This window comes from Miniopterus natalensis, chromosome 4 (genome assembly GCF_054644295.1).
Source record: "Miniopterus natalensis isolate mMinNat1 chromosome 4, mMinNat1.hap1, whole genome shotgun sequence".
In the NCBI taxonomy this organism is placed as follows: Eukaryota; Metazoa; Chordata; class Mammalia; order Chiroptera; family Miniopteridae; genus Miniopterus; species Miniopterus natalensis.
This window is the reverse complement of record NC_142084.1, coordinates 53,440,459-53,464,756: the sequence shown is the minus strand read 5'-3', so window position 1 is coordinate 53,464,756 and position 24,298 is coordinate 53,440,459. Positions and strand designations below refer to the sequence as shown.

The following is a 24,298-nucleotide window of genomic DNA, read 5'->3' as shown; positions in this document are numbered from 1 at the left end:
AACAGGTTAATTTAAAAACATAGTTAATAATCACTTACAAGGTTTCAGATGCTAGAGGTGTAGTCATGCTCTAGACCGAGATTGGCAACTATTTTATAAAAGGCCAGATAGTAAATACTTTTGACTGTGGGCTATATGGTCTCTATCATATTTACTCAAATTTGCCATTGGAACATCAAACCAACCACAGAAATACATAAGTAAACAAGCATGTCTGTGTGCCAAAAATACTTTATGGACACTGATATTTGAATTTTATATGTTTTACATGTCAAACACATTATTTTTCTTTTGAATTTGATTTTTTACAACAGTTGACAATTGTAAAAATATTCTTAGTTTGCAGGCCATGCAAAAACATATGGCAGGATGGCTTTGGCATAGTGGCTGAAGTTTGTAGACTTTTGGTCCAGACTGTTGACACGATCCTTATGTTTAAGGAAGTAAAAGTCATGTGGTGAGATAAAGAGGGGGGAGTGGAGAATACATTAAACAAATAATATACAAATAATCTAGAATTTGGATAGGGTGTCAAAGGAAAGGGAAAAGAACTTGGTTGCTATGAGAGCCTTATCTAACCTTCATAGACGTGTGAGATAACTATGTGCCCTGAATAGGACATTTATATAGGAATATTACCAGCATTAAAGAAAAGGTGTTTCATTATCTGCCAAACAATTGGGCATCAATTTAAATTCCACTGCAGTTTGAACTAAATATTGTGAGCCAGTGACTCTCTAAGTGTGCTGCTTTTTTTCTATATATTGCTCATAGAATGATAAAGGGAAGATCTAGAAAACTTGCTCTGGCCAGTGTGGTTCAGTTGGTTAGGTGCCATCCTGTGCACCAAGAGGTTGCTAGTTCAATTCCCAGTTAGGGTACATGCTCAAGTTGTGGGGTCAATTCCTTGCAGGGGGTGTACAGGAGGCAGCCAATTGATGTTGCATCAATGTTTCTCTCTTCTCCCTCCCTCTCTCTAAAAATTAATAAACTATTCTTTAAAAAAAGATCTAGAAAACATCTTAAGTGATTTTGCCTCACAATTGAGTCTGGAAGTCAATAAAGGAGGCTTGCTGGGTCTTGTGAAGCTCAACTTTATAAGTTTTATAAGTTGGATCAGGAGTAAACTTGGTGACACATTCATTCTCTGGAAGGTTAAGTATGTCTTATGAGGACAGAATTGAGCTGCTTGTTTACAAGCAGTTTCCCATCTAGGGATTCTGCCTAGAGTAATGAGATTTTCTTTTAAGTGAAATGTTATTTTCTCTCATATGAACCCAAAGAGCTAGCTTGCATTTTCTCACCCCTGAAAGTCTCTAATCTCAAAAAGCATTATGTAGAGAGTTCCAGAAATGCACCTCAAGAATCTGCTGCCACATAGGATGTGGTGATCCACAGAATCTGCTAATTCAACAGAAGATTTGTAACCAGAGATCCTAAAGCTCAATAGGAACCCACCCTATTTTCTGTAGTTGAAGGTTACACTTGTGTCTTAGATGTTCTCTTAGAGAGATTACTCACTTTGTTGAGCCTGAATTATGAGATTCTCTACATTCTAGTCCTGCTCTACCTACTGAGCCATATTCCCCCCTGTTGTCCAAGTAAATCTTACAAATCCTCTAGCGTGGTCTTGTCATTGTCCCATCTTTATCAACCCAAACATTACTCTAAATCCTTTGTTTAGCCTGTACTCCAGGAGGGAACCATTCTGATTGCTCAATAATTCTTTAAATGTAACCCATCTATGGAGAATAGCTATATTCAGTGTATTTCGAATATTTGAATATGTTTAGTTTTAGTTCACTTTTTGTATTGAACTCAGTACTGATAGAGCTTGGGGAACATTTTATTACCAACTCAAGGGGTTCACCACTTGGAGTGCTCTATTAAAAATCAAGATGTGGTTGTCACAAGGTATTTTTATTTTCTTGCAGCAAGTAAAGGAGACAGGAGGTTCATACCCAAAGCTCTACCTCCCCAAGGGAGTCTTAGCCATTGCTTATATACAATATTTGGTCAATTACATGTTGATTTCTTCTTTTTGCAGTTGTCTACACTTATCAGGTTGTGTTCCTGTCAAGCTTATCCTGTTTACAGCTGGTCTGCAAATACTGGGCTACATTTTAACATTTAGCAAGAACAGCATTTAGTAAGAATGGCTCAGACCTTGAGATCCTTGTCCTATCTAACAATTTTGTGTTAACGACACCTGGAGTAGGTTATGCTGAAAGTCCAGGTAGACAATGGAAACAATACCTTTCATTCTGAAGTGACTAACTTTTGAAACAGACTCAGGGATAGATATACTACATAGAAGAGAATTCCCCATTCAAAATGTATTTATGGAGCATCTAGGACATGCCACTCAGCATGCTAGGCACCGGGATATAATTTGGAAAAAACAAGGTTTCTGCCCTCATTGAACTTAATAGTCTGTAAAAGATACAAATAAGTAATACACATATATAATTTAGCATGTTAAGTGCCGTGATGAGCAAAGAACAAAGTGCTATGTTAGCATCTAGAAGGGACAACAGGGAGCGGAGCACACTCCTGGCAGGACACCACATCTTCATTCTGTACGGCAGTGGACAGGTACGACAAGTGCTGGTAGATCTGATGCCACCTGTCCGAGGTCTCCAGCTGCAGCTCTTTCCTTTCAAGGCCTTTTCTTCCCATCTGCCGTGGCGTTGTTGCTAGGGTGGCTGCCAGAGGAGTGGAGGCTGGCCTCCAATAGCTGCCTCTCCTGCTGAAGCTCTGTATCCCTGAGCTCATCCAGAAGGTCCAAGATGGTATTAAGAGTGGGGCTATTTTCCCTTTTTGCTTCTGCTTGTGCAATCTCGTAATTTCTCCATGGAAAATGGCTTAGCTATAAGGTAAGGCTTCATTTCCTTGGCCATCTGGAAGTACGTACTTGTCCACTGGGTGGTGGCAAAGTGCCCAGTCTCAGAGACGTTGTAGCTGCAGCACACTTTGGATACAAAGGATCCCTGGGAGCAGATGATGAGCTGCGCACCTTGATCCCTTCTTTGCATAGCACATCTGCGGAGGTCATGACTTTGCTTTCCAGCGTCTGCAGCTCTGGGGTCCTGTTGGTTTGCAGCAGGTTGTGCACCGCGTCCTGGAGCTTTTTCTCTTCCTCAGCAGCGATGCAGTACTACATGCAGTCAGCACCAGTGTGTAAGTAGTAAATATAGGAAGGTGATTTGGCCTTGAGTCCAGCATGAGATAGAAAAGGCCATGTCAGTACTTAGCTGGGGAGTTTTCACTCCAGGCACAGCACCAAGGTGACCCTGTGTTATTGAGGAGGTCGGTGAAGTTCCATCCATGCCTTGAAAATTTCTGATTTTCCCACTGAGAGCCTGCTGCCATGAAGATTGGTGTCCACCATGCCACACAGTACACTGCCATGAGGCAGTCCTCTTCCACCAACCTCCAAGACTCTTGTTCAGTTTTACTTGGTGCGGGCTCCTTGATGAATCACATCTTTGTGATGTTTCTTGATGTTCCATTAAAAGTTGTTAAAGAAGCAGACCTTTCCTTGTATATGATGTCCACCCAAAAATGTATACACACACTGAATAATTATAAAGGCAGTGTGTTTTAAAATACATTTCATTTTCAAAATTGAGCTATCAGCTGTTAAAGTGTGTATACATTTTTTGGGGAAAACCTGTATGTATACTTGTGGAAGTCACTGAGGATGCCTTTGTCCTCAAAGAGTCATCCTTTTCAAGAGGCATTTGCCTCAACAAAGGCTATCTGGAATAAACAGCTGTTGCAGGAGTAGGTAAAAAGCCAGGGTGCCTCCTGTGACAGTGGCTCCTTTGTTTCGGATGTTGGTTGATTTCGATAACTGTTTGGGTTGCTTGTTTTTTACTTTTCCTTCTTCCCACACTTTAAATTCTTGCTCTTATGTTTTAAAGTCACAAATAAAGAGAGCCCATCCAATTCTAGGCCCCTACCCTCAAAGCATGCTCCCTCCACGCCCTCCTAGTTAAGAACTGGCTCTGTGCCCCTGTAAGTCATGAACTCTTTTTCCCTTCCTACTTTCCTAATAGTTATCACAGAAGGGTGTCTTGCAATCATAATAAGAATCACAGGCTCGGGCCAGTTGTAACATCAGCTTGGAAAGAAGAGATGTCTGTGGGAAGTTTATGGAGCCCAGGTGAGTGCCCCAGGCATTTCTAGCTAGTTACTATCAATTGTCTGAGATTTGCAAAAAGCAGTAATGCCTTACGCTGGCTGCAACACTAGGACTTTACGACAGCGACTGCATAGGTCATCACTAGGCGATAAACATTTTTTAACTCCATTATAGTCCTATGGGACCACCATCTCATATGCGGTCTGTCAATGATCAAAATGCTTTTATGCGGCACATCACTGCACAAAGTCTTACATCCCCGTGAAAGTCAGACTGACTCAGGTAACTCAGAGAGTTTCCGTTCAACAGAAATCCATCCGGAGATGGGGAAAATAGATAAACTTTAGAAAACAGGAGTGGGGTCAGAGAGGGCCTGAGGCCATTCCAAGAGCTTGCATTTTATCTTATGTGCAGTTGGGAGACAAAAGAAGACTGTTAAGTAAGTGAGAAACATCCCAGAGTTGCAATTTAGAGATATTACTGATTGCAGCCTGGGTTGGGGACAGTCAGGGGATGAGTCAGGATGAAAGAGGAAAGTCACTGAGAAGGCTTCTATAGAAGTTAGGGGTTATGTGTGTTTCTCATTGTTTCATTTTTGGTTGCCCATTTCTGAAGCTCCTTGTTAGTTTTGGCTAATTCCTCATATTATGAGCCTCAGTGAGAACTGAGTTTACTTATCATATTGGGATGTAAAACATCCAAATATTTGCTTTCCCAGCATCTTGGAGCCTGGGCACAAATCTTGGCACGTGGCCTGGACTTGGCAATTAGATGCATCCATTTTGGACTTGGAAGCAGGGTCCGTGGTGAAACCATTCTGACAGCTGGACATGGACAGTGACAGAAGGGGCAGACCTGGAGTGTTCAGGGCAGCAGTGATAGCTATGCAGGGGAGTATCCCGCGCTGGAGATGGGAGCTGTGGTGTGAGCTGTTCAGCTGCAGCACAGGGACAGCCACACAGGGCCCCTTCTCTGGCACAGCTCTTATTGTGGTTTTGCCTCTTCGTAGACACCTGGCTTCATTCTGTGAGTTGCCACAACTCCTGTTAATAAATCTCTTTGCACTCAAGTGGACCAAAGAATGTTTGTGTTGCTTGCTACTAAGGTACACAATGGACAGTAGATTAAAAAAAAAGATGATAGAAGTGTGACCAAGTGACACTGAGGTGGAAAACAGTGAACTGAACCTTTGGGTAGATGATAGAAAGAACAGAAATTGACGATTGATTAAATGAGATGACGCAAAGGCAGGATTATAGATTACTTATTCAAACAATGGGATGGATGGTGCCATTAACCCAGTTAACACAAGTGAGGGAGCAAGTTTTGAGAGGAAAAAAAAAAAAGCTTAATTTTGACTTGCACTTTTTGCATCTGAGGGAACTCTGGGACCTCTGCTGCTGATGTCTGGAAGGCAATTTGAGATAGTGGTCCACAGCCCAGAGAAGGGAAAGCAGAGCTCGTTTGGGGATTACTAGCCCATAGGTGGCACCATAAGCGTGGGAGTGGATAAGGTCATCAAGAGAGAAAAAGGAAAGAATCCTCCAGGGAGTTAGGAGGAAACCAGGAGAGTGGGGTGTCATGGAAACGACCCATGAAGGAGGGTGTGCGCTTTTGATTTAGCAACTCGGAAATTTAGCATAATTGGCAATAGCAGTTTTGGTGTATGCGACAAAGATATAAACCAGATTCCAGATATGCTGAGAAATTATGGAAGGAAAGAGTATAGATTGCAAGTGCGGTTGACTCTGGAGAAGCTCATAGAAAGGAGGCGAGTCAGTGCAGCTGGACCACAGCATGGAATGCTTGCTACTAAGGTACACAGTGGACAGCATTAGGATGGGGTGCAGGGACTTGTTTCAGGGCTAATGGCTTCTTAATGAATTCATATGACACACATACACACTACCAACAATGATCATGATAATAGCAATGGCTAACGACTCACAGCTCACCGTGAGGCAGGCATTGTGCCAAGAACCGTTATGTAGATGATTTCATTTCAAATTCTCACACCACACCCCAGTTTAGAAAAAAGGAAACTGAGGCAGGAAACATAAGGAAGCCATGATTCAAACCCAGCCCATGACTCCAGAGCTCATGATATTAACCATACACTTTACTGCCATTATATTATAGTTTCAACAACTGAGCATCCTAAGCAACGTATCAGATTAATAAGACTGTGGAGCAGAAATCAGAGTTCTGCTACTAATTTAATTATATTTAGTTAAAGTGAAGATAATATGATACATTTTAAAACTTCACCCAAAACATTGTATGAGGATGCTTAAAGCAAACTTCTGAACGATGAAGCAATTTCCAGTTCTTTTTTTTTTAAGTAGGAAGTGTTTGCCGGAGGCAGATTAAATCACCTGCTTATTAACTTATATTTTGGTTTTAAAGAGGTGCCATCTGACGGGATCCAGTTGTCAGGATTAGGTGTAGCTTTAAAACTGCTTGCATGGTGAAAAAGAAAATAATAGCTCTATGGCATATATCATTCAGGTTTAATTTACAACCCAGTTATTGCTGCTAGAACATGCACGTCTTCTAGGGAAAGTGCTCCTTCAACGTTGATGAACAAGGGAGGTTTCTAGGTGGCCCAAACCCACTGGAAAAGTATGCTTCAGAGATTTCCGTGTCAGTCAACACCCCGAAGTAAAAAGGTTGTAATCAAAAGAAATACAACTGCAAACATCATCATTATTTCCCTGAGATTTCGTGTTTTATTTCAAACAGTGCTTTTGGCAATTCTATGCTGGTGTGATAGACGCCGAAATGAAATACATTAAAAAGAACTAATTATACAGTCTTTAATGAGTAAAGAGGAAGAGAGGTAAATGCCAAAAACATTAAAGTGTTCCATTTCAGCAAGTAGAATGGTAAGATTTTGAAATTTTGAGGAATATTTTCCTACAACTTTTTTTAAATTTAAAAAACATATATCTTTATTGATTTCAGAGAGAAGAAGGGAGAAGGAGAGAGAGAGATAGAAACATCAATGATGAGTCATTGATCGGCTGCCCCCTGCACGCCCCCTACTGAAGATCTAGCCCATGACCCGGGCATGTGCCCTGACCGGGAATGGAACCGCAGTCTCCTGGATCCTAGGTCGATGCTCAAGCGCTGAGCCACGCCCGGCCGGGCTCACCTACATCTTTAAGTCTTTTCTGCACATCCCCCTATCATCTTCTCTTAAGGAATTTGAATTGCTTGGAAACTTCTTTCTCAGTCTTTTCTCCTTTGTGTCTTCTTCTTCATCTCCATCAATAATTTGGCCTAATTGTCACTTCCCCTAAAACTCTCACAAACCACAACTATTTTCTACTTTCTTAAAATTTGTGTAGTTCTAGCTTCTTCTCTATGGGAGAAATGGCTCTTATTTGGCCCTGCTCATTTTATAGTCATTCTTTCTTTCTCCCATTTGCCCTTCCTGGAATGATAAGTGAGACACGAACTCAATTGAATAACTGTTTTATCACTTACTACGTGGAAGGGAGGCTTCCAAGAGGGCAAAGGTGAGCCAGGTATCTTTCGTCTCCTTTAATGATGTTGTTATCCAGTAGGAGAGATTAGAAGGATTAGACAAGAGTAAAAATGACTTAAACACAGGACAAACATGATAATTGCTATTAAAATAGTTTAAACAAATAGCTATAGGAGATCTAAGATGGCAGGAATGATCATATTTACAAATTTGGTCATGTCACTCCTTTAGTATTTTTTCCGCTGATGATCCCCCGGGCTGACGAGAGAAGGTCTGGAGCATCGTATGCAGGTTACGTGCGTGCCTCAGGGCAGTCTGCTCCGATGTGAGCTCTCAGGCCTCCTGCTCCATCGTCATTCCCACCCACCCTGCAGTCACGCCTCACTGGCCTGCTCAGCATGCCTTGAACATGGCATGTTCTTTCATGTCTGCGTGCTTTGCACATACTGTTTCTCTTGTCCTTCCCTTCTGTTTCTGTGTTTCAAATCCCAGTTCATCCTTGAAAAGTAGTAATTTCACTTCTTTTTGGTGCTTTCTATGATTCCCAAGCAAGTATGAATTCTCTCCTTCTTCAGAAAATGACACTTGCCCAGTATTTATTATAGCATTCATCTTACTAAATTATAAATATGAGTTTAGAGAACCTTTCTCCTTTTGTGAAAATCCTGAAAACAAGAGCTGCAGCTGACAGTCATTATACGGCTAGTGTTCAGCACAGTGTCAGAATCATGGCAGATGATGGAGAAAAATATAACTGGTATTTGGTACTTGGTGTTGAGAATTACACCTGCTGTAGGGTCTCGCAAGTGGTATCATGGAGGCAGTTGCATGTGTCATGCTGTTCTGAAGGCAAATTATTGTAGGTGAATTTTGACATTTATGCATAATGCTAAGCTCAATCTTTTTTTTAAGTACAGTTAACATACAATATTATATTAGTTTCAGGCATATAACATAGCCATTCAACATTTGTATACCTTATGATGTGATCACCACAGGTCTAGTACTATCCATTGCTATATAAAGTTATTATGATATAATTGACTATATTCCCTGCAAACAAGTAGTGAAGCAAAGGTTTGGGAGGGTCAGTAAATACTCTGAGGCAGTTCAGATTCCCTCCTACTTTGACCTTCAACAGGTAGCTTATCAGTATCTTGGCTTAACCCAAGCAAATATTGCTTTCAAATGTAAACTTTAACAGTCACCTATTTTGTTAAGTCACTGTACATATTTTATTAATTCTTAAGGTGTTTTATGCCACTTAATTTATACAGTATTTCTAATTGTAATTTTAAGTGATTTTCACAACTTCTCCCTATGTTAATATCATCTGAATTTTATTGGACTCAAGTTCTACTATGAAATATAGGACATGTAAGTTTTCACTGGATATTTTATATTTGGTATGCATATCATACATGATGACATGAAATTTTTATCACAGATTGTCTTGGCATTATTATCCTAGTATTTGGGAAAAACATTTAATTTTGAATTCCTGAATATGTAATATACCATATAAATTTATAAAATTCACATACATGTGCAAATATACAAATACTAGAAAAGATGGGCAAATTTTGAAATGATGAATAACATTTGTTTTTAGAGTAGGTGACTTTTGAAGATAATTATAAAAATCAGATCTATGATATTCAGGATAATCCTCTTTTGTCAGTGAAAATATACTGTGGGCCATGCCCTCTGGGAGGCAGGGCACACTATAGGCTGTTGAAATGTATACTATTTCCCTGAGTTGGGAGAAACTTGGGGAAGATAAGAATATGCACAAGAAATAGCTGTCTAGTAGAAAGAACTCAGTTACCAACAATATAAGCTAGCCTCCCTGAGGACTTACTATACAATATCTTCCAAATTATGAATTGCCTGCTTTCATATAATAAATTGTTTGATTCTCAGAATAACTGATGGGGTAGACATTATTTTTATTTTTATTATTCCTATTGCCCAAAGTATAGCATAAAAATGTTCTATTATTTAGCCAAAGTTGAACCATCAGGGAATGGTGGACTTAGGGTTGGAAATGTGCATTTAACCACAAAGTTTTCTTTTCCCATTGGGAATATTAAGGATATTTACTTAAGAATTTAGATAAGTGGGGATTTTTGCCATCTGCTTATGAAATACTTTGTGGAGATGTTGACAATTATAAAAGAAAAAATGTTTGATGTTACAAAAAAGCTGACAGGCACTAAGGATCACACAATATCCCATACCACATCGACCAGGCAGTTTAAAGAATCTAGACAGTAATGTTTCAATAAGCATTTAAAAATGTATATATGGTTAGGAATAAATACAGGAAAAAGGTTGGAAGAACATGCACCAAACAATGAATGTTTATTACCTCTGTGGTAGGGCTTAGACAGGGACAGGGTTGAGGGGTGGGACATTTAGGGGAATCTTTTGTTGCTTATTTCACATTATTATTTGATTTTTTAAAAAAGTTAAAATCATGACTGATTTTAAAATTTAAATTTAGTATTTTTATTTATTTTCATATTCAAAGAGTAACTAAAATAGTAGTAAAAACTGTTGGTACAATGATTCAATACTAAAAATATTTAAAAATAAAACCTAAACTATGAAAACCAAAGTTGGAAACTTTAAAACATTTTTTTCCCTTCGTGTTTTGGAATTGCAGGCCGTCTCTAGTCAAAATTTCTTCCTTTTGCTGAAATAACTTTCTAGGCCCAAGATGGAGCTACTCTTGCCGGTGATGCTACATCAGCAAACTGTAACGTAGATAATCCTTGTGTCCTTGTAAATGCTCTGCTTGACCAGAAACACAGTCTACCCAGTCAGCCAGTCCCCAAATGCTCGGCCACCGGGGCTCTACACTGACCTTCTTGTTCCCTCTCACCCCAAATAGGTGGCCCAAGCCAATCACAGCTTTTCTAATTTTCTCTTCCATGTCCTTTATTTTTTATCCTATGAAAGCTTCCTGCCTTTTGCCCTATTTGACAGTTTTCCAAAAAGAGATTGCTTCATAAAGTGTTTGTTTGTATCACCTAAATTGTCTTTATTCCTTCCCTCCCTCCTTCCTTTTTTACTTCCTTCCCCCCTTCCCCTCCTTTCCTTTCCCTCCCCTCCTCTCCCTTTCCCTCTCTCCCTCTCTCCCTATTTCCCTCCCTTCCTCCCTTCCTTCCTTCCTTCCTTCCTTCCTTCCTTCCTTCCTTCCTTCCTTCCTTCCTTCCTTCCTTCCTTCCTTCCTTCCTTCTTTTCTTTTCTTTGTAATGTTCCTTTCACTAAGGGCCCTATAGAGCAAAAGTCAAACATGAAAAATTTCTAAAATCTTATTTGATGCAATAAATGCACAGTTTTGTAATTTATTTCTTAATAATGCATGTGGGTTTCTTTTTTCATTAATCTTTAAGTAAATTGTTATTACAGGAAGATATGTCATATTTATTCTACAGTTTTCAATACCCTCCAAACAGTATATTTTATCTCAATTTCAGGGGCATAATATAATAGCTCAATGAAAGCCTCATAAAGTATTTTACAGAGAGAATATCTGGAGTTATTCCTGGGAGCTTCTTCATATTATCATCTTTATCCACCATATTGAATCAGTTGCAAATACCTAGATTTTTACTTCTAAACCATCCATTTCCATTTCCACTGTCCTCATTCAGGGCTTCATTCCTCTCACCTAAATTCAAAACCTATTTACTAAATTTGTTTCTATATTTTCTAATACGATTTAAGAGTTACTAATTACAGTCAGAGCTGTTTTACTCAATGTCTGTTTTCTTTGCTGGAATTTAACAGGACACGCCATGAACTTTAGATGACCTGAATTCCTGACTGGAGCTGTTATCATGATAGCCTTTGATACCCTTAATGGAGTGGAGGCTCTTGTCTTGGAAGATTTCAGTTGGTATGTCTTTAAGAACATGCCACATTTATTTTGAAACCTGATTAATGTTTCCTCTCTACATTTTTAAAAAATGAGGTAAAGAAATCTAAGCGATTGTAATTGTCCAGTGTAATTTAGATCTTACTCTGTTGTGAAGTCTGCTATAGGACCTTTTTTAATCCTCAGTTTTAGCAATAAAACAGAGAAGCTCAGACAGAGAACTGGCATAGAGTCACCAGGATACAGACCCTAATCCATACCGGATGCTAGAATGTGAGAGAACTAATTTGTTTTCTAGGAATATCTAATCACGCATTTACGAAATTGTTGGCTTGATAAATCTCTTAGGCTTTGTCTACCGTTAGCAATAATTTGTCAAATAGGCTCTACTCGGATTTTTAAAATCCGAATAATTGAGGTAAACCTTCACATTATTTCTTTGAGGAGAAAATATTGGAAAGTGTATTTATCAAGTACGAGTAATAAGAACTGAATTTCTGCACATACATGATTGAATAGATTTTGAAAATATTATATTGTCAGGTAAAGTGCTCTATATGTATTCACATTATTTATACTAAAAGGCAATTAGTATTTTTAGCAAATCTGAAAAAGCAATATGAGCCTTGAATCATTTCGTATTAACCTCATGTATTGGCTTCAAGACTATTTCATGTGTAACTTAAAACAACATGTTATAAAATTATACTGTGATGTTTAAATTTAACTGGGATGCAGTTTCCCTTAGTAAGTTTTATCTTTTTAGGAAAGTGTGTGAACTTTATGCATAGATATAATTTTAAATTTCTGCTATTACTGTCAAGAGATTAAAAAGAAATCCTTTAAAAGTGTAATTAACAACTTAAAATGTTACTAAAACCTAAAGTATATCATTTAAGCCATCAGTAGTTAGCTTAAATATGGGTGAGGTTCAGATTAACTTCATTCTTATTTTCTGTAAAACAAAACATACACAATCTTGACAAATGTTGGTTCCATAACTACCTTTAATCCTTTTGGAATTGGTAGCAGCAATTTAGCATGCTTAAGATTAATAATAGAAAATGCAGTTATTTGACAGCATAGGTAGAAATAAAGCATGAGATAAATCTTATATATTCTGTTTTTGAAAAGACGACAACACTCCCATTACTTTGCCTCTCCAAAGAAAAGGAAAATCAAGGCACCTTCTGAGTAGTATTATACCTTCAGGCAAACTACTATTATAGTTTTAGCTTTTTGAAAAAAATTAACAAATGTTGCCCTACAAGTTAGTATATTAAGATATATCTTACAGACCTTTTCAATCCTTGGTTACTTTGAAGACTCCAAAAAGGTGATGTAGTTCAGATGAGTGTTTCCTCTTTTCTGGGGGAGCGGAGGTTGGCCTTGCCTATTCATTACAGGCTGCTTGGTTCGTGGTCACTTTGAGGCAACTGTGGCCTCAGAATCGCATCTGTCCTCTTACTCCACTCAACTATATTTGGTAACTGAACTCATGTTTCCTCAGACTGCCACCATCAGGAATTCCAGCAGTGAGCTGGGAGGCAACCCCAGGCCTGAGGGCTGGGTTCTTAGACATTGAAGGGGCTTAGTGTAGAAAGAATTTTTTTTATGGATCTAATAAACACAGGATTTGCACTTATTTCTCTACACACTGACTTTGTGGTTGAAATTCATCACCTTTCTTTTTAACATATTCTTAATCAATTAGAAATATGGTAAGTGATTCTAAGGAGAAAAAGTGACACTCATAAGGAATACTCTTCTTACTATAATCTTCTGCTCAGTACGCTTAACTTTTAGTCATTTTATAGATTATCTTAAAATAGTAAATCCAGCAACTATTAAAAATTTAGCCACCTGTCAAATTGAGTGCAGAGTCCACTGTTCTCTTACTTCAAGTTGTTAATGAAACATTATTATATGACTATGATGTGTATTAAAGACATAGTTCATAGTAGGATTAAATAGACAAAGATACAGGGAATGAATTTTATACACATTGCAACACTGAGTTCTTAGCCCAATGTCTATCACATCATGAGCATCCAACAAATATTTGTTGAAGAAATAAATAAATGTTGAATGAGTATTATTCAGGACAACTATGGACCCTCTTACAGTTGTGAGAAATTGTTCACAACCATTTTATTATTCTGTAGAATCTCATGGTAACATACTCTAACATTGTGAACTTTCAAATAACAAGTAGCTGTGACAAGAACAGGTCAGGGAGCAGAGCCAAATCTAAGGGGCAGAAAATAATCACACAAAACCTTTCTGTTAAGTTCACTTGAAAATGAAGTGCTGCATCTTCCTTTGTTTAGATAATACCATTATAGTCATTCCAGTTTCTAATCTAAAGAACACAGAAGATGAAAAAGATGAGGCCCTGGAAGAAGTTTCTGGGACCTGGATCAGGGAAGGGACCAGAGGCTTCAACTGTATCTAGTGCTGTATTTCTAAAAAATGGTAATGATGGGAATATGGAAATATAGTAACATTTGATACATCTTGGTATTGTTGTGAATGTCTGTTATATTAATATCTATATATTTTTTGTTTAAAAATGCCATAATCAAAAATTAAACAAGAACATCTGTTGCATCTTAAGCCAAAATAAATGTGGAAGAGATTATAGGAATAAATATGTTGTAACCTCTCCATGATATTACCTTTGTTATGGACAGCATTGCTGAGATTAACTAGACAAGTGGTTAAAAATACCATATATAATGAATATATTAATATTATCATTATTAAATTTAAGATAAATAAATGCTAAGCATATGACTCAACATTCATCTCAATGTTATAACAGATTTCATTGTTGTATTAATGGAAAATTATGTAGGAGCCATCAGGTTTTTCTCCCCCCTCTGGACCAGACTGCATCCAGGCAATAACTTGTAAATCCCAGGTTCATTTTACAACCTCACCTAAATTGTGTCATGAGGACATGTGCACTCATGCTGATATTTTCTCTTACTAAAACATTCCCAGGAAGATAAATATTCTTGACATTAGTAACTCATCCATTTTTGTGGTTGTGTCTTCCACAAATGAATGAAAATACATTTCCCCTTTCTCTTTCCAGGAAATGCAGCCAAGTTTTACTATCTTTAGTGTTCTTTTGTTACAGGAGAAAATTGATACCTTTTATAGAAATAAAAAATTGAAAGTAGCATGTGACATTGATTTGTATGTATGATTGAAATCATATTGGATTATCTGTTGGAGATGGGAGCTGGTGGTTCTACAGGACGAAGCTGGTTCCAGCCTGGGAGAGAATGCGGTTCTTGGAACCAGGAAGGACAGAGGAGCGGAGGGTTTTGTAATTGGCCATGACACTGAGCAGGGTCTGGGCAAAGATGCCTGGTGCTGGGCATTAAGCATCATGGCCTTGGGAGCTGCAGTGAAAGAGGTGGGCACCTCTACTTTCTAGTGGGCCATGGGATTAGAGCAAGAAACCTCACAATGAATCTTATGGTGATTATTTGGCCTGACTAGAAGGAGGCGTCTCCCATATTTCTCTGGAATGCCTGGTTCCCAAGTCTTGCTAAATTACCAGGAAATTGATAAAGTTGTAAGAAGAAAAAAGAAGAAAAAAAAATAGCCTGTGGTCCTGAGAAAGGCCTTAAAGCTAGATACAGTTTTATTCAAAAAGATAAAGAAATGCGACTTTTCTTGTATATTGTGAGCAGTGCAGCAAACCATGCTTGTTTAAAAAATATAAGAATCTGAAAAACAAGTTATTTTCCTTAGAAAAGTTTCTTGGCCAAGGCTCTTAGGTTATTATAACAAGGTCCAATTGCTATTAAAGATGAAATTAGCGCAGTATTACAGTTTGTTATGCATTTTCCCTCCTACCCCTAGAGCCGGTTTTTGTGCATCCAAGGTTAGGAAGTAAGGTCAGTGATCCCTTCACTGGGTCTCAGTTCATCTTCCAAATGATTACTTACTCTTATAAAAATTTCTGCTCCTTTGAATTGCTTATGTTTCAGCTGCCCATCCTCCATTCACTCTTTCTCAAGACTTTGGATCTAGTGGGTTCTTGAGTCTCCTCATGCCAAGCGCTTCCAGTATCCTGGGTGATGTGAGAATCTATTTGTCTGTACTCCACACCTTGGCATTTTGGTCCTTTGAGCTGCTTATTTGTAGTAATCTTTATTTCCATTCTTCTTACAGGTGACATAAATGGACCTGCTCCATCCCTCAGATCATGTATTAGTTACCTACTGTTTTATAAAAAATTATTTTAAAAATTAATGTCTTAAAACAATAAACATTATTTCTGTGTGCCAGGAATCCAGTAGGATCTTAGCTGGGTGATTCTGGATCAGGGTATCATGAGATGTCAAGATGTTGTCCACAGCTTCTTTCATCTGAAAGCAAGGCTGGGACTGGAGGATCTCCTTTCAAGGTGGCTCACTCCTGTGCCTAGAAATTTAGTGCTGTTGTTGGCAGGAGCCTTATGGACTTCTTCATATCACTGCTTGAGTCTCCTCACATCATGGCAGCTAGATTTTTCCAGAGTGAGTGATTCAAACAAGAGCAAGTCACAAGCCACAATGTCTTTTATGACCCAGACTTGAAGATCGCATTCCATTTTTCTGCAATATTCCTTGGTTACACAGGGTCAGCACTATTCAATGGGGGAGGAGACTTCACAGGGGCATGAGTATCAGTTGGCAAGATCGTTGGTGGTCATGTCAGAAGCTATTTACCACACATTTATTCCAATGGCCACTTAGACCTGCTCCTATAGCATGCTCCATTTTCAAAATTGCAAACTCAAACATCTCATTACTCTATGACTACACTGATTCTTCTTTTTCATCGAGACTACCAGGCTATAGATCACTCTATTTTCATATTATCTATTAGTTTGCCTTATAGTATATTTTATTAAAGACATAGTATATTTTGGTGCACTGGTTTACCTTTTAGATGATGAGGATTCTGGTTGTTCAGACAAATAATAGGTACAAGTCATCAAAGCTTTTTTGATCAAAGCAGTGTAAAAAGGAGTGTACAGACTTGCTCATTTATCCTTCTTTGATCTTTTCTCCCTGGTGGTGGCCCAGGAAGCCCTGAAAATATTCTGAATCTCAAGGAGCTGGCCTAATAACTCCCTTTCTGAATATTTTTTCTTTTCCCTCTATTCCTGGCATGGTCTACCAACAAACAGGGATCAGAGGGCACTAAATAAAATAGTAACTGAAAAATCTGATCAAGAAAAACATATATAAGTAACACAGACACAGACAACAGTGTAATGATAGCCAGAGGGAAAGGGGGGTGGGGGTTAGGTGGAGGTAGGAAAGGTGGGGGAAGGGATGGAAAAAGACTTTGCTTGGGGTGATGGGTGCATGATACAATGTACAGATGATGTTTTATTGAGTTGTACACTTGAAACCTGTATGGTTTTGCAAACCAATGTCACTCCAGTAAATTCAATTTAAAAAAAGAAAGAAAAAAGCCTAAAAATAGAGGCATAAATGCTTACAGAATTGTCCTAATGAGCCACTTTAATGGCCCATCTGGCAATACGTGTCTTTCAAATCATGGCCAGTCTTCCTACTTTTCCCTCTTACTTTGTATCTGGCTTGGAGACATGACAGAATCAGGTATGCCCCAAAGACTTGTTTGATTAAACTGGTTATATCCACTTGCATGTAGCAGTAAACTTCAGATTTGTCCCTCATGAGCTATATTTTATGAACTGTGGTTATATCTGCTGCACATGTGTAGCCCAAGCTAGTGGGTGGCCTCTGGATCACATGCTTCTGCTGCTTGGGATGTTTGCCAATTTGTGTATGTGCACAAAAATGATTTTACCACAACAGTAATAAAAGTAGAGTTGAAGTTGTCTGAGAATAGATTCCATAACCCGTGTTTAAATATGGGTATTTTGAGCACAGTTAGGTATTATGACTCTTAATCAGAAATCATCTTATTTTCAATTTGGCTTATAGGGCTCAATTGTAGAAAAGTTTGTTGTTGTTTTTAAAATATATCTTTATTGATTTCAGAGAGAGGAAAGGAGAGGGAGAAAGAGAGACAGAAACATCAATGATGAAAGAGTCATTGATTGAGCCCACAACCCGGGCATGTGCCCTGACCGGGAATCGAACCCCGATCACCTGGATCCTAGGTCGATGCTCAACAGCTGAGCCACGCCCGGCCGGGCAATTGTAGAAAAGTTTTATTCCTCTGGGTTTAAGAGCCAGTCACATTAATTTCAAAAGCAGGTTTTATTGAATTTAAGCAGAATAAGTTTAACATTTCTTTACAAAGACAGAATAACATGGATATCAAATTGAATAAAAGGAGAAACATACCAACTTCTGTTTTGAATAGTAATATGAAGTCTGGAAAAATTATTAGTAAATAGAAGTCAACAGTATATTAAAAAAAGAATACATCATGAACAATTGAGTTGTATCCAAGTAATAAAGGTTGGCTTAATTAACATCAAGAGATCTAATACTTAATTTGCCATATTAATAAGTCAAAAGAGAAAACCCTATGGCTTTCTCCATAGATTATTAATGAGTCTTTGGACAAACTTTAACATCTACTGTCAATTTCCATCTTTGTGGGATGGGAAGAGATGGGTTCTACCTTACAATGATATTAAGATATATTAAAGTATATGTGTTTCTGTGTGCATGTGTATTCATACACACATTTATTCACACAATTATTATTGGAGGAGAAGTAGCACTTAAGTATTAACAATTCCTTATGGAGGAAAAACAAGAAATGGAATCATAAATTAAATGAAATTACATCTTATGCTTGTATAGGAAGAACATTACATTGAAATGGCACCATATGTTAAATAAACTACATATATTTTGGTCTATTTCTTGGCCTCATTCAATTCCACTGACCTTAAAAAACTGGATCCCTGTTTCACTTCATATACTTCAAAGCAAAATAGAAGTTCTTTAGGCTCACACAAATTGGGGGGGGAGGGGTAGGAATTAGTAAATGAGTATGCACTTATGAGACTAGATAAGATTAGGATAAGAGTATTATACATAACTGTGTGTGTAACATCATCATATATAGGTATGTATAATTAAATCTACATATTGTTATGTATGTCTAATTTCTTTTTCCTGGAATATGAATTAAGAAGCTTAAAGTTTTCCTGGAAGGTAACAGTGGCTAATCTGGGAGAGCAAATGCACTCTGATTGGGGATGTGAATAGGGTTGGGTGGAAGGCTTTACTCAAAGGTGGATGTTGTATTGCTACTTTGAAAAATGGCATCAGAGAGGGAAATGGCATCTTGACTATTACTCTTTTAAAAAATTTATCCTCACTCTAGGAAATTTTTTTGATTGATTTTAGAGAGAGAGGAAGAAAAAGAGAAACACTGATGTGAGAGATAAACTGATGAGTTGCCTCCCATACATGCCCCAGCCAGGGTCAAACCTGGTGCAACCTGTGTTTGTGCCCTGACTGGAAATCAAATCCGCAACCTATTGGTGTATGGGACGACACCACAACCAACTTAGCCACCCAGCCAGGGCTTGACTATTACTCTTTTCACTCCTTAAAGTGAAAAGTCCTTATTAATATTAATAATTTTTAAAATGTACTTTCTAATATAGTATTATAAGAAGTGATATGGAAAACATACCCTAAATGTACTGTTAAATGAAATAAGCACGTTGTATATGAGTTATTATATCCATAAGATTAAAGAAAACTTTCAATTATTTTCCTTTTTGTATTTGAAATTTGTTGTGCTTGCATTACCCTTACTGTAAAAATATGAACCTGCCCAAAAAATTACCACACAATGAGCCTAAAGTCATTTTGATCTTTCACAATCCTTTCTTGAATGACAAACTTACTAGAGAGTAACATTGTTTGAAGTCCTTCAGGTACAAAATAGAGAATAATTAATTAAAGCAATTTTGAATTCAGTATGTTTCAATTCAGAGAACTGAAATAAACTTCATTGATTTTAATATATTAAACAAGGTTTCCACTACTGTGGGTCAGCTGTTGCCTGCTAATTTGCAAATCATAAGACCCACTTATAGGTGGACACATTCTTCATGTGAGCATTCATCTTTGTCTGGCTAACTTTAAAATGTCATATCCTTTGACCTACTCTATCCTAGATCTGCTCTGAGGACATAATCCTTACTACAGGAAAAGCCTTGTGTAAAAACCTATTCAATTCCACATTATTTAAAATAGCCAAAAATTGAAGCAACTTAAATACAAGTTATGGAATGACTGAGTAAATGCGTGGAATTTTGAAGTAGTCATAAAAAGTGTCTTTCCGGTGTTTATATTAGCATAGAAAAAAGCTCATTATCTTGTGCTAAGGGAAATAGGAAGGAAACCAATAGTGTTAGTTTGAACATAACTTAAAAAAAACTTAATCGTTGCATGGCTGAAAGTTAATGGTTTAAATGGAGTTGGTTTGATATTTTTAAAAGTATGAAGATGTCACTAAACTGTATGAGGCCATTTGTGATTTTTTGTTTTTGTTTTCCCATTAGAAGGGAAAGGCAAATCTTCCAAAATAATTGTATATTTAAAAATATCTTTGAGACTTATTTGACCTAAATCAAAACTCATAGCCTTTTGTTTCTCTTAAAGTCTGCATTTTACATGCCTCATGGAGATACTTAGGAAAGATCAAACCTGCAAGTGGAGTGGTTACTGCCAGACAACTGGGGACAGCTGTATAACAATTTCAGAAGCTGCTGACCAAAGAAAGTCAAATGTGGAATGATGTGGATGTCACTCCCTGGGAAAAGAGAAATGAAAGAAGAATGCAGTAAAGGAGGAAATCAGCTGTTGGACCAAAGAAGGATTTAAACATTGAAAAAATGCCAACCATGGAAGACAGTTGCCCGCCACACAAAATCCCGAGATCAGTCCATCGTCTACTTCTGTTGGCCTAGCGATTTGCTCAGCTATTGCTATTTTGGGAAGGAATTTTCACAGAGCTGGCATATCTTCAGCCCCAGAGGTTTCCTCTGATTGACTGATCAACAGGTGTTGAAAACGCCTGTGACAGAAATATTGCAGACCCAGTGCTCTCATCTAACTTCTGGAACTGTGGCTGTAGTTTCACTGGAGTGTATTGTTTCTGAATCAAGGAGTCTTTCTGCAGGAGAAAGGCTAACCAGATTACTTAGAACATTTATAGGTAATTGCTTTTCCATAGATATAGCATATGCATTAGTTAATACCATGCTTATTTATGATTTAAAAACTGAATATTGTATGAATGATTACACAACTGAAACCTAAATGAATATGATATAGAATGAACTTTTCAAAGAAATGTTGTTGACATTATAATCCTAAAATATATTAAACTATCTTGACTGAATTTTGTTTCAAAAGCAAATTGTCACAAAAGCTATTAGAACAATGCATTAGAGGGGGAAAAAAACAAAGAAAAAGCATAAAGTGTTAGATTATCAAACACTTAAGGAATATAGTGTTATACTCTTTTTATACTAAATTTTATTTCTTGATTTAAAAATATTATTCAAAGCAAAAGAAACGTGTATATGAATTATTCAAATTTTCATTAAAATTTTAAATAAGGCCAAAATTACCAACATATTTATCATGCCATACATTCCTGTTGTATTCAGAGTAAAAGCCAAAGTCCTTTTTAGGTCTCAGGGGTCACACATAAACTGCCTCCTCACTTTATCTTTGTGATTTAATGTTCTCCCATTCTTACCCTAGTCTTTGAGCTTCAGCCAAACAGAGCTTTCTGCTGTTCCTTGAACCCATGCGGCTCCCTCTACCTCAGGGCTTTGCCATATCTCAGTCACCCGTGGGATCTACCAGAGAACAGAATAGCAGGGCCCATCACTTCCTCAGATCATCAGTCAAAAAGTCACCTTGTTGGTGGGGCTTTCCCTGGTTATCCTATCTAGAATTTTCTTTTTCCTGCAATACTGTATTTTATATTCCCTCTTCTTTGTGTATTTTTTTCTAACGGTTATCTTTAACACAATATTCTTTTTACTTCTCTCAGTATTGTTTACATTCTCCTCTAGAATGCAGGCTCTGAAGAAGGAGTTTTGCATTTTGTCTACTTTTGCATCCTCACTGTATAAAAAGTACCTGGGACATAGAAGATATATATTTGACATTATAATCCTAAAATATATTAAACTATCTTGACTTAATTTTGTTTCAAAAGCAAATTGTTACAAAAGCTATCAGAACATGTTTAGTACAGGACTAGAAAGGAATGACTAGAAAATATGGCGTTTGAGTACAATTTGTTTGATAATATTGTTATCACTCACCATAAGACTTTTAAGACTTGTAACTTAGAGAAGGATATGTTTTCTAGTGCTCCGTTCAGGGTTCCCAGCATTTCCCGATGATGATGATGATGATGATGATGATGATGATGATACGTTCATCCTGTTGCTTTGCACTTGGCCTCTTTACAAAAACTAATTCATTTAATCCTTTAACAATGCTGTGAGTTAGGTCATATTACTTGCATTTCATAGATGAAAAATTGAGGCTAGTTAACTAACTTATCCATTATATTGAAGCTAATATGTGGTGGGATTGTTGTTAGATAGGTCATCTGAATTAAAATACTTATTTGTCATCATGAAGCTATGATGTTTGGGAGATCTAAAAAGAGATGAAATATGAATAGGCAGTTCTAATCTGAAAGCCATGAAGAAATGTTAATGGATTTTAAACCAGGGAGTGACATGATTAGGTTTACATAGTAGAGAAATTACTCTGGCAGTAGAGTAGAAAATGGAACAGAGAGAACCAGCTGGAGCCAGGAAGTAAATAGGTCATTGCAATAAACCAGATGGCAAAACATGAAGCTCATTCTAGTCAGTGAAAGAGGTGACATAAAAAAAGAATTTAGATATGTCACGAGCTAGAATTTACTGAGGATTGAGGGAAGTGAGGAATCAACAGTGGCTTCCAGGTTTCTTACTTGGGCAGTTAGAAACATATGATGGTGTTGTTAGTCATGATTAGGAACATAAGAAGAAAAGTAGATTTGGAAAAGAATAATGTAGCTGAAATCAAGGGAGAAGAGTACCTTTCAAAAGGAGAGACTAGTAAAAACTCAAAAGAGGTCAATCAGTCAAGGACTAAACAGCGTTGCTTGGATTAGGCAATCAATAGATCATCATTGGTGATATTTGGCAGATGAGCTGCAGGGCAGATTCTGGTCTAAAGGTAGACCAGATTAATCATCTTTAGGAGTATGAAGGGTAAGAAGTGGAAGTGATGAGTGTATACCCCTACAAGATATCATATTGAAAAGGAAAAGATGAAAAATGGCAGACGTTCACTCTTTTTATTGTTTTAAAGATGGAAGTGACTTGAATATTTTAGTGGAAAGGATTTTAAATGCCAGTTGTGTTGGATTTCTGTTGCCTTTGTAATAAATTACCACAAACTTAGTGGCTCAAAACACACAAATTTGTTCCCTTACAATTTTGGAAGTCAAACCTCTAAAATCAAGGTGTTAGCAGGGCTGCATTACTTCTGGGGGCTTTAAGAGGAGAAATATGTTTTCTTCCCTTTTCTGGATTCTGGAAGATGCCTGGATTACTTGGCTTGCAGCACCCTGTTCCATCTATAAGTCAGTAACATAGCATCCTTTCTCCTTTCTGACCCCGTGCCTCTCTTATAAGGATTCTTGAGATTACATTGGGATAATCAAGGATAATCCACAATCTCAAAATCTTTAAATTAATCACATACGGAAATTTTCTTTTGCCATGTAAGGTAATATTCACAGGTTCTGGGGATTAAAATATGGACATCATTGGGGGCCACTTATTTGTCTACCACAGTTCTCTCTGTGTCCCCAATGATACACATCTATTTCATATGCAAAATATATTTACTCCATTCCCAATTCCCCCAAAGCCTCAACCCATTACAGTATCAACTCAAGTCTAAACTTCCATCTAAATCTCATCAGATCAAAAGACACAAATATCATCATCTAAATTATTTAGATCAGGTATGGTTGAAACTTAAGGTATGAATGAATCACCCTGAGGCAAAATTCCTCTCCATCTGTGTGTATCTTTAGAGCTAGAAAACAAGTTATCTGCTCCTAAAATACAATAATGGGACATGCCAGTCATAGACATACTTTTTCAAGAAGGAAGGAAATAGAAGGAAAAAAACGTGTCACTGGTCCCAAGAAATTTTGAAATTTTGCAAAGCAAACTCCATCAGATTTCAAGGCTTGGGACTAATCCTTTGTAGTTCTGGGAAAAGGTAGTGCATGTTTGCAGCTGAGTAGTTTAACAGACTTTTTCTTTGTAGATTTTGGGGAATCCTACAGCCTTCTTTCATTTCTTATGGATCTCCTATGTAGTCACATTGATCCACTTGATTGGATAAGAGTCTTTCTTGAAAATTCCATTTATATTCCTGATTTTTGCCGAGAAGCCTGAAGGGATTCATGAGCCACATTCTTAATCCCTTCATAAGCACTCTGTGTAATTACTCTTACATTTTGAATTTTTTGAGGGACTAGTAAGAGGTTGTCCAACCATACTCTTGGATTACTTGCCAGAATGATTTCCTGGCAGTGAATTCAACAATAAAACATTTACAAACATTGGTGTGATGGTGGATTTATATAGTTATAGGTCTATTAAAAATTAGCATTTGTTTTATTTGAAAATCAATAATACTTTGCTCATGTGGTATTATTCACCATTTACCTGATTAATCTTGATATTTCATTCCCTAACACA

The 24,298-nt window shown here is 37.4% G+C and overlaps 1 protein-coding gene across 2 annotated transcripts in view; it reads right to left on the bottom strand.

The window, feature by feature from the left end:
- PALLD (palladin, cytoskeletal associated protein) overlaps positions 1 to 12,940 on the bottom strand; it is a 344,882-nt gene extending 331,942 nt beyond the window's left edge. For both annotated transcript variants that reach the window (XM_087816541.1, XM_087816543.1), the window contains exon 1: positions 12,823 to 12,940. The gene's annotated coding sequence lies outside the window, so the exon portion shown is untranslated. The remainder of the gene's footprint in view (positions 1 to 12,822) is intronic.
- Between the last annotated feature and the right edge of the window lie 11,358 nt (positions 12,941 to 24,298).